This window comes from Prorops nasuta, unplaced genomic scaffold, assembly GCF_024137725.1.
Source record: "Prorops nasuta isolate Cenicafe-Biocafe unplaced genomic scaffold, Cenicafe_Pnas_1.2 PNAS00013, whole genome shotgun sequence".
Taxonomy (NCBI): Eukaryota; Metazoa; Arthropoda; class Insecta; order Hymenoptera; family Bethylidae; genus Prorops; species Prorops nasuta.
The window spans coordinates 668,356-679,407 of NW_027116810.1; the positions used below are offsets into that span (position 1 = coordinate 668,356).

The 11,052-nt window shown below is 36.9% G+C and overlaps 1 long non-coding RNA gene across 1 annotated transcript; it reads right to left on the reverse strand.

Annotated features, from left to right (window-relative positions):
- Positions 1-107: 107 nt before the first annotated feature.
- On the reverse strand, positions 108-2,502 carry LOC136778012 (uncharacterized). The gene is made up of 5 exons (XR_010823345.1): positions 2,116-2,502; positions 1,929-1,972; positions 619-1,795; positions 322-532; positions 108-237 (listed from the first exon to the last, which is right to left on the reverse strand). It is a non-coding gene; the product is annotated as an uncharacterized lncRNA (long non-coding RNA).
- Between the last annotated feature and the right edge of the window lie 8,550 nt (positions 2,503-11,052).

Consider the following 11,052-nt stretch of genomic DNA (forward strand, 5'->3'; position numbering starts at 1 on the left):
AAAATTCAGTAAAGATCTTATATTACCCTGATTTATTATGATGGTAAGTTCCTATTTACTCCAAAGCTTATTGAATCCACTTGCTTAATAGCACCAGTCCTAGAATAATATATTACTTACAGAGTATGAGTCTTTATTCAATTATTGATGCGAAACACCACAAGGCTACATCTGTTTTAAACTATTAAAACAAGTAAATTTTCAGTTTTCCTTATAAATATAAAGATATCAAATTGTCTGCAAAGAAAAAGAATTATATTAATTAAATTAATAACATATAATAATGTACATTTACAGTATCACTTTAATAGTATATATTACTCTGATCTATTATGTTGCTGAATTCCTAGTTTACTGCGAACCTTATTGATCCACTTGGTTAACAGCATCAATCTTAAAATTATATATTTTTACTCACAAAGTATGAGTCTTCATTCAGTTGATGCGAAGCATCACAAGGCCACATCTCTTTTAATCCATTTATACAATTAAATTCTCAATCGCTCTTAAAAATATATAAAGTTCATATTATCTGCAAAGAAACATAACTATTTTAAGTTAATTGTATGGAATAAAGTATTTATAGGAACACTTTGATTGTAATACACTTATTTTTACCTGCAGTTTATATATTAACTCTTCGTAAAGGTTAACCTCCTTGAATATGACAATTTTGCAGCAAGCACTCTTAAACATTTTTGTTACATATGCATTAAAGATGAGAAAGTACACAGTGGGAAATTGAATCGTGTGTGCTTCGGCTAGCTTCACTATGTAATTTAACGTGCAAAATGATATACTACACTATAGTTGAAAGCACACACGATTCAATTTCCCACTGTGTAGTACAATGCCTTCTTTTGAAAATATGTACTGGTCAACTATTTTTGTGCTCCACAGATCTGTTTCATAAGAAACAAAGTTTAAAATGTAAAAATAACTTATCAAAGAATGTATTTTTCTTATATAAATAAACTGCATCTATATTTGATCAATTAAATCATGTGTCATGAATGCTGTATCAAATTTACATTTAAAATTTGATAATCCACAAATGTTTGATCAATAAGCAGTTGCAATAAATAAATATATAAATTAAAACATCTACAATGTATCGGCATAGCTGGTAATATGTCAGTAATAAAATAAAAATCAGAAAGCATTGTAAAAATGTCCAATATTTACGTAAAAGTGCCCTATTCTTCTAAATGCTTTTTCATTAAATTTAAAAATTCTTTTTTCAGCTTAGCATTTTCTCTATGATGCCTTTCTCTCTGCTCATAAATATCGTCTATGGTCATTTTGGCGGCTCTAATAGAAGTGCGTCGTTTTATGACTCGTGTCTGTGAACTTACACTCACATTGGAGCAGCATGCAGCATTATTATTAATTATTATTTCAGGATCATGTTCATCGTCGTTTGTTCCCTCCGTTATTTGTGGTCTCCCTGTGGAAACAGGATCTGATATGCTATATGCTATTGAAACAGGGTATATTTCCGGCATCGAGAACATTATTTCATCAATTATGTCAAAATACTCCCAATTTGGTTTGCCACACGCACCAGTTTTATTACTCGAATCTTTTATATGTTTATACTTTTTCTTTAAATTTTTCCATTTACTAGAGCACTGTTCGCCGTTCACTAAATGTTCTTTGACGTTCAATTCTTCAGCAATTTCATCCCACATTTTTTTTTGGAAAAAATCTTTGTTATTAATTATTTCCTTTCTTTGCCTTATATTCTCTAATAATAATTTAGTACTCGCAACTGTCCACGAATATTTGGTTTGATCTATTAAAAGAGAGACAGAATTCATTAAATATATGTTAATTATTTCCTTTTATTAAATATTAGTGAAATTAGAAGTTCAAACATGACAAACAAAATATTCAGTTATTCCAAAATAAAGTATTACAGAACATACCTATATATCTGTTGTGTGCGATATATTTATCCATATTGAAGCTTCTACAACAAATTCAATGAGATAAAAAATGATAAAATTTATTATTATATAGAAATAACGTATCCTTACGTTTTTCTCAAATATTTTAAAAATAATTATAAAATTCTGACAATCTGACTGAATAGTCCGAGTAGCTCCTACTTACTCTACTTAATCCGGATCCGGATTCCCGCTCGCGGAAGCCTCCTCACTAGATCCGGATCAGCCTAGGGTGGTCTAGTATTTTTTTCATAAGTTGCGACACTGCGGCAAGTCTGATCCATGATCTGAATCTGATCTCGGAAAATAAACGTCCAAGGAATGCAGACTGCACAAAGTATACTGCCAGCGGAAATACGTCAGTAGCCATCTTAAATGCAGAACGTAATATATCAAAAATTATATATATTATATTCACAGCCTGTCACCGTGAACGGCGTGAACGAAGACAAAGGTTTTTTATACGGAAAAATAAAGTGTAATAAAGAAATAAGGAGTAGTGACAGCTTTGATCTATCTGACAGCTGATGTACTTATGGTATAAGTGAATAAATAAAATAAAAATGCTTTTCCTAAATTGATTTTTAATTTTGATAAAATGGTCAAATGTAGCCATTAATTAATTAGATTTGGTAATAAATACAACAAATGCGTTTTATTATAACAAATGAGTTGAGGTAAAATAAACTCAATGTTTTTATATTAATCTGTTAATAAATGCATTTTTTTATTTATTATTGAGTCCAATAAATTAATGGTTATTAAAAAAAAATTTCTTGTAATGAAAAAAAAATGAAAAAATTTTAAACTTCACCAAGACTCGAACACGAGCCCACAGCATGACAAACGGCAACCTTACCGCCTGCGCTACAGCGCTCACTTGATGTACCAAGAGCAAAACAGCCTTTTAAAGACTGACTACAATTCTTTCACTAACTCGTCATAAACAATCAAGAATTAGCTGTAATAATAAATACATTTATCTACATAGCATTATTGTACTAAATTTATTATGTTTTTAATTTGAAGCATACATTTTGCATGAAGATATGATAATTTAAAACCATTCAGTACTCTATATACAAAACTATTCATATGCTCAACTATCATAAATTAATTAAGTAATATTATAATATTTGTTATATGTAGTCGAATAACTATGATAAACCAGCATATGAATAGTTTTGTATTTAAAGTATTGCATGAACATCCTTAAAGTATCGTATCTTCATGTAAAATGTATGCTTCAAATTAAAAACATAATAAATTTAGTGCAATAATGCTGTGGAGATAAATGTATTTATTATTGCAGCTAATTCTTGATCCTTTATGACGAGTTAGTGAAAGAATTGTAGTCAGTCTTTAAAAGGCTGTTTTGCTCTTGGTACATCAAGTGAGCGCTGTAGCGCAGGTGGTAAGGTTGTCGTTTGTCATGCGGTGGGCTCGTGTTCGAGTCTTGGTGAAGTTTAAAATTTTTTCATTTTTTTTATCATTACAAGGAATTTTTTTTTTAATAACCATTAATTTATTGGACTCAATAATAAATAAAAAAATGCATTTGTTAACAGATTAATATAAAAACATTGAGTTTATTTTACCTCAACTCATTTGTTATAATAAAACGCATTTTCTGTATTTATTACCAAATCTAATTAATTAATGGCTATATTTGACCATTTTATCAATATTACAAATCAATTTAGGAAAAGCATTTTTATTTGCTTTGACTTTTTAGGTAAACGCAGCACCACTTCACACGGATAACACGTAAAAATGTCACGGTTAGCGGTAGTCGCTCTTCTTCTAAAGCCAATGTTGCCTGAAGTCCAAATCACACCTATGCTTTCCAGGCATAGTTGTGTTTGTACCGCTTCCCTTTAAATTTTCTATACTGCTGCTGGCTAGCGCTTATCTTCATTTTTGTTGCTAAAAGCTTGATTCTGGCACCACTGCCGTGTGGAACTATTAGTTTGCTAATAAAAGCAGAGGCTTAATTTAAAGAGATTGCAACATATAGTAATTAATATAGATACAATTGTAAAAAGAAAACAAAAATTTTATTTTACATATATTAACTTTAAATAAAATCCCACAAAGTACTGTAAAATATCTAACATGTTATATTATATATCTAATCGGTCAGCTTCTTTATTTTAATATTCATCTCAATTATCACAGTTTGATCCTCAGCGATGACACAGTAACCACATTATGGTGAATCTATTCTTTTTTTTTAATGTTCGATCCACATAGCTTCATCTTCAGCAGTGATACAGTAAACACACGTACATTACTATAATTTAATCTGAAACAAAATCCCACAAAGTACTATAAAACATCTTACATTTTATATTATATATCTATTCTGTCATTTTCTTTATTTATTATTGTATTTTCCCAAATTGCTGACTCATTTATTTTAATGTCTGTCTCAATTAACACAGTTTGATCCTCATCAGCGATGACACAGAAACAACATTATGGTGAATCTATTCCTTTTGTTTTAATGTTCAATCCACATAGCTCCATTCTCAGCATTGACATAGTAAACACTTTACAATAATTTAATCTGAAACAAAATCCCAAAAAGTAATATATAAAATCTTACATTAGAAATTACAAATGTAATCTGTCAGCTTCTTTATTTGTATCGTATTTACCCAATGTGTTGACTTGTTTATTTTAATATTCATCTCAATTAACACAGTTTGATCCTCAGCGATGACACAGTAACCATAATATGGTGAATCTATTCCTTTCATTTTAATGTTCAATCCACATAGCTCCATCCTCAGTAGTGACATAGTAAACACATTACTATAATTTAATCTGAAATAAAATCCCAGAAAGTACTATAAAATATCTTACATTTTATATTATATATCTAATTTGTCAGCTTCTTTATTTATTATTGTATTTACCCAGTTTTTTCACTCATTTATTTTATTATCCGTCTCAATTAACATAGTTTGAATCTCAACGATGACACAATAACCACATTATGTTTAGTCTATTCCTTTATTTTAATTTTGAAAATCCGCATAGCTCCATCCTCAGCACAGTGACATAGTAAACACATTACTATAGTTTAATCTGAAATAAAATCCCACAAAGTACCACAAAATATTTATATCTTACATTTTATATTATAAAATTTATTGTTATACTTATCTAAAATGTTCAGTCCTTTATATACTTTTAAAAATTATTTTTATGTACATTTTACAAATTTCGTCACTTTATTTATTCACTTATACCATCAGTATATCAGCTGTCAGTAAGATTAAAACTGTCACTTTATTTCTTTATATTACTTTATAACTTGCGGTATGTATGTACGATACAATAATACTAACATTTGTCTTGGCTCACGGACCATGCATTATGTATTTTGAAATTAGTAATTAGAAATATCTATATTGCGGTCCCTCTACAGTCTCTACCCTCTGACGTATTTCCGCCGACCAGTAGTATCAGCAGCGACTATAGCGTAGTACCCAAAATAGTACTACGCTATAGGATATGTCGCTTTTGGGTACTACGGTAGTACCGAAAGTACTACACTTGGCAACCTTGTTGGTGAGACGCCAGTGTCGCCACACGCTTGTCACCCGTGCTGCCCTCTTTGATTGATCTCTCCATCGATAATCCATCACCAACGATCCATTTCCAACAGTCACCACCAGATGGCAGTGCTTGCATAGATCTAGTCGCCGATAATCAATGATCAATGGCCTAGTTCCTTCAATCACCGCTAGATGGCAACACTCGTATCGATTATCGATCGGTGGCTCTATCGGTGACTGTTAGGTGGCAGCACCATTAACATTTTTGGCAGAGAGTCTGTTTACAGCCTCAATCTGCCCATCCATTTCCTCGCGAAAATTGTTTTTGTTTATTTTGGGAAGGAAGGAAAATAAGGAAAGGAAATTTGGATAGGTGGGAAAACTGAGGATTTGCGGTATCCTAAACGATAGCTTAAGGAGGAGCTTCTTTAAGGTTCCACGAGCTGTGAAACCCTATCGAGGCTTACCTCCTTTTTCGCCGCCTTCTTCTTTGAAGACTTGGATGGCCCCGCTTTCGGCTGTGAAGCCTTCCGCGATGCCACCTTCGCCTTCTCCGAAGGCCGTGGTTTAGGCCTGGACGCCTTCCGCATTTGCTTCAGGACGTCCCACGGCACGTTCGTACCGGCCTTCGCCACGTACGGTCCGCGTGTCTGCCACGTCGGACTGCAGGCGATGCAGGTCCGCAAGGTTTTACCCTTGCGACCACACCCTTTGCAGAAATCTTCCACAACGGGTGTGGGACACTGGCTAAACCTGTGTCCCCTGCCTTTGCAGTTCCAGCAATACCAATTGCTGGGACCGCCGATACCGCTGGCCGCCGGTTTGGGCCTCACGCTGGAATCCAGCTTTGGCCTCTTCGCCGGCGGGACCTCTGCCTCCTTCAGCGGCAGGGGTTTCTTGGTCTTTGCGGCCTTGCCTGACACCACACTTGCGTATGATGCAGGTTTCGGCTGCGGCCTTGAAACCTCTGTCTCCGGACGAGGTCGCTTCCCCTTGCCACGTCCCTTGCGGGACGGAGCTTGGGGGGGCTTCCCCGTCGCAGGACGCGAGGCCCCCTCGACCGCTTTCACCACACGGTGAAAGAGGTCAAGGTCCCGGAGGAAAAACGCCACCAGGTCCTTCTCCGTGTAAGACACGGAAAGCTCTGGCAGCGGCTTTTCCTCGGAGGAACGAGACGCTGTGCTCATTCCTCGAAACTGCTGAGAGAGCTCAGTCACCTTTGCAGGTATCCTGGGGCTCTCCCTACACAATTTCGGGGAAGAGTTCAGCAACTCTTCCTCGAGTTCGAGATTGAGCGAGCCGAGGCTCGCTCCGGTAATTTCTGATGGTGAACCGAAGTCCACCACCAGGAGGTCGAGGGGATCGAGATCCCCTTCGACAAATGAGATCGGTGACCCACAAGGGGACACCGATCCCACGGTGAGTGGCCTTACCACTGAAAGTGATAAGGTCACCGGGACCCGCGGAGCAGGAGGGAGCGGCTCGGCCGCAGGAAGCAGCTGGGCTGCAGGAGGTGGCTGGGCCGCGGAGGCGACGGCTTGGCCGTCGACGGAGGTGAGGGGGGCTTGTGAAGCCATGGTGAGTCGGAGGAGGTCTGTTCGGATCCAAGGAAGGATTAGATATGAGCTCCTGCCGGCTCGCTCACCGCTCGCTAGGCGATATCCGATGTTGCCGAATTTCCAATTAACTGGATTAATCCGGTTAATTGAATTGACAACATCGCGGTAACTAGGCTGATAGTTCAGCCGCGGCGCGAGGACCGACGATTGTTGTCAGCCGGCTCGGCCTTGGCTAGCGCTTGGCTGTGTTTACAAACACTCGCTAGGCAGAATCCTGCCTGTACTAAGAGCCTTTACGATAGCATTACTATTTAACACGGCGAGTATAATATTAAATTATATTCTCGACCGTGATTCTCATTTACCATGATTTTCGTTATCTTGCACTGATTGCTCGAGTTCCATGGGGCTGCATGAACCCGATTGAGCAATTTACTACCTATGAGTAAATTCTCTTGACAATCACGTGCACTATGTTTTTCAGTATTTTACTGAAGATATTTATGCTCGGACACATGGCTTATTTAGATTATTAAAATCCACAATAATTTAATTTACATAAAACCACGTTGGGCGCCATTTGTAATGGATTCTTCTACCACGATGGGCTGATCGTGATAGTTATCTTCCTATTACCTTCGGCCGTCCTTACATTCGGTACTTTCAGGGCGCCAGTTGGTCGTGTGGGTGACCAACAACCCAGCGTTAACATAGGGGTCTTACCCCGCCATTCCAATCGTATGCATTTTCCAATGGGCTGATTGGTAGTGCACAGAGGACGGTACGGAAGCCTGGTTTGCTCAGTGTGCTAGGTCGTGGAGAGAGGGGAGGGTCCCTTACAGGTAGCCCGAGCCTCGCGACAATAGACACACTCTCCCACCCACCCACTCACACATGTGAGGGGAGGTGAGGAGACGAGAACATTATCGAGATCTTTTCTCATAGGGGACTGTCAGGGTGGTGCATCCCCGCAATGCCCAAGTCCGCGGTGCCATGGACTTAGCGGCGGCACCCGGCATGCAGTAGAAACCTACCATACCTACACAGGTCCCTTATGCATCGATAGCATACAGTGTGTTCGTTGCGTAGGGAGCAAGCTCACCTCACGTACACGGACACACTCATCGGTGAGCCGGTGTGGTGTACGTCCGCCTTGCGCGACGTCCCAGGCCCGACTCACTCTCTTATTTCCCCCTCCTCAGGGGACTAGAGAATTCGCCTTTTCGCAGGAGTCCCTGTGCCCACTTCTCCTCGTCTCACGCCGCCAAGTTACTTGGCACAGCCCTGCCTTGCTCGCTTGGTCGGCTTGAACTTTTAAGTGGAGCGCCGGTGTTGTCATCCGGTCTTCTGACGGTCCACAGGGATGTTCCTAGACGGTACTTCCTGTCCACTCGGAAACCTATGCACCGAGTCGGTAATGTAGGGTTTGAAATAACCACTACTAATCGTTAGCTTCTCTTTAATTTCTTTATTAAATCCGGTATCTTGATACGTAACGAGAGAACCTCGTTACAATTTATACAAATGAAATATAAAATATTGCTGCTTATTATTTCATAATTCCTTTTCCTTCTTATCTGTAACAAATTTGAAATAACACAAAGTTTTACTCTTAATTTTAAATAAATTTAATTTATTCTGATCATATCAAATTACTTATATGAATATTTTATCCTCTTATCACTTATTTGTCAATCACAAATATCCTCAGAATAAATATTTAAAACTTTATCTTTTCCAAAATCTGTTATAAAATATCTATTTGACAGTTTGACATTTCTCTGTTGTTGTACTTTTGACAGTGAATGTACCGAGAAACCACGTGATCTCAGTACCATACATTTTCAACCAGTTTTGTGTAATGAACATAGACTTCACACTTTCTGTACAAATTAACTCATCTTGCCGCCATTTTATCCCCACCGAAAAGTAGGACATTTGACCCACTACCAAAATTTGAAGGGAAGCGGTACAAACACAGTTATGCCTGGTCAGCATAGTTGTGATTTGGACTTCAGGCAACATTGGCTTTAGAAGAAGAGTGACTACCGCTAACCGTGACATTTTTACGTGTCATCCGTGTGAAGTGGTGCTGCGTTTACCCAAAAATTCAAAGCAAATAAAAATGCTTTTCCGAAATTGATTTTTAATTTTTACAAAATGGTCAAATGTAGCCATTAATTAATTAGATTTTGTAATAAAAACAAAAAATGCGTTTTATTATAACAAATGAGTTCAGGTAAAATAAACTCAATGTTTTTATACTAATCTGTTAACAAATGCATTTTTTTTATTTATTATTGAGTCTAATAAGTTAATGGTTATTAAAAAAAAAAAAATTCCGTGTAAAAAAAAATGAAAAAATTTTTAACTTCACCGGGATCCGAACCCGAGCCCACCGCATGACAAACGGAACCCTTACCGCCTGTGCTACAGCGCTCGCTTGCTACATCAAGAGCAAAACAGCCTTTTAAAGATTGAATACAATTCTTTCATTAACTCGTCATAAACGATCAAGAATTGGCTGTAATAATAAATACATTTATATACACAGCATTATTGCACTAAATTTATTGTTTTTAATTTGAAGCATACATTTTGCATGCAGATACGATAGTTTAAGGGTAACCATTCAGTACTCTAAATACACTAAGCTGTTCATATGCTCCAGTGTCATAAATTAATTAAATAATATTATAATATATGTTACACGTGTAATGGTATCATTTATGATAGATGAGCATATGAATAGTTTAATGTATTTAGAGTACTGAATGGTTACTCTTAAATTATCATATCTTCATGCAAAATGTATGCTTCAAATTAAAAACAATAAATTTAGTACAATAATGCTGTGTAGATAAATGTATTTATTATTGCAGCTAATTCTTGATTGTTTATGACGAGTTAATGAAAGAATTGTAGTCAGTCTTTAACGGGATCCCTCAAGCCCTCTGTAGCCAACATTATGGAACGAAAAACGAGGGAGAATTGTCCAGCCCTATTTTTCAACCGATTTCAATGTTTTTGGGCTTATTGGAATCGTTAGGACTCGCCGTTCGTCATAAATAAAGCCGTATTTTCTAAAAAACGTAAAAAAATAAAATTGTTTAAAAATTCGCATTAATAATATTTAAACGCAAAACAAATCGAAAAATCGGGCTTCTTTATGACGAGGTGCCAGACCTAACGATTCCAACAAGCCCAAAAACATTGAAATCGGTTGAGAAATAGAGCCGTACCATTGTCCCGCGTTTCTGAGGTGGACGAAAACCAAAAATTTTTAGGAAGGCAGCTAAGCTTCCGCCCCTCTCGCGGCTCACGCTAACGTGTTCCCCCACTCCAGCATCGAAACTTACTGCGAAACTTTCCTCATATTTACGCTATTCCCCTATCTGTAGCTATACACATATAAATACCGCTAAAATAATGTTGAGAACATTTCATTTCGCCGATATAATGAAATTGCTCAAAATGCAATTATCATTTTGAAATAAAATTGTAGAAAAATAGATTTCGTAATGCTTGAAATATAGGGCATACGGCGAAACGCGGGACAATGCTACAGTTGTATTTTTCAACAGAATTTGATGAGACTAGTAATAATTAAAGCCATTCTTCATGTAGATTGTCCTAAAGAGCTCGCATTTTCGATAAAGCCTATAGTTTTCCAGTTATGAACGATTGAAGATGGACGTGCGCAACAGCTGATCTACGCGAGAGAAGAAATATGTATTTGTGCGCCGTGCAACTTCAAACGTTCATAGCTGAAAAACTATAAGCTTTATCGAAAATGCGAGCTCTTTAGGACAATCTACATGAAGAATGGCTTTAATTATTACTAGTCTCATCAAATTCTGTTGAAAAATACGACTGTACCATTGTCCCGCGTTTCGCCGTATGCCCTATATTTCAAGCATTACGAAATCTCCTTTTCTACAATTTTATTTCAAAATGATAATTGCATTTTTAGCAATT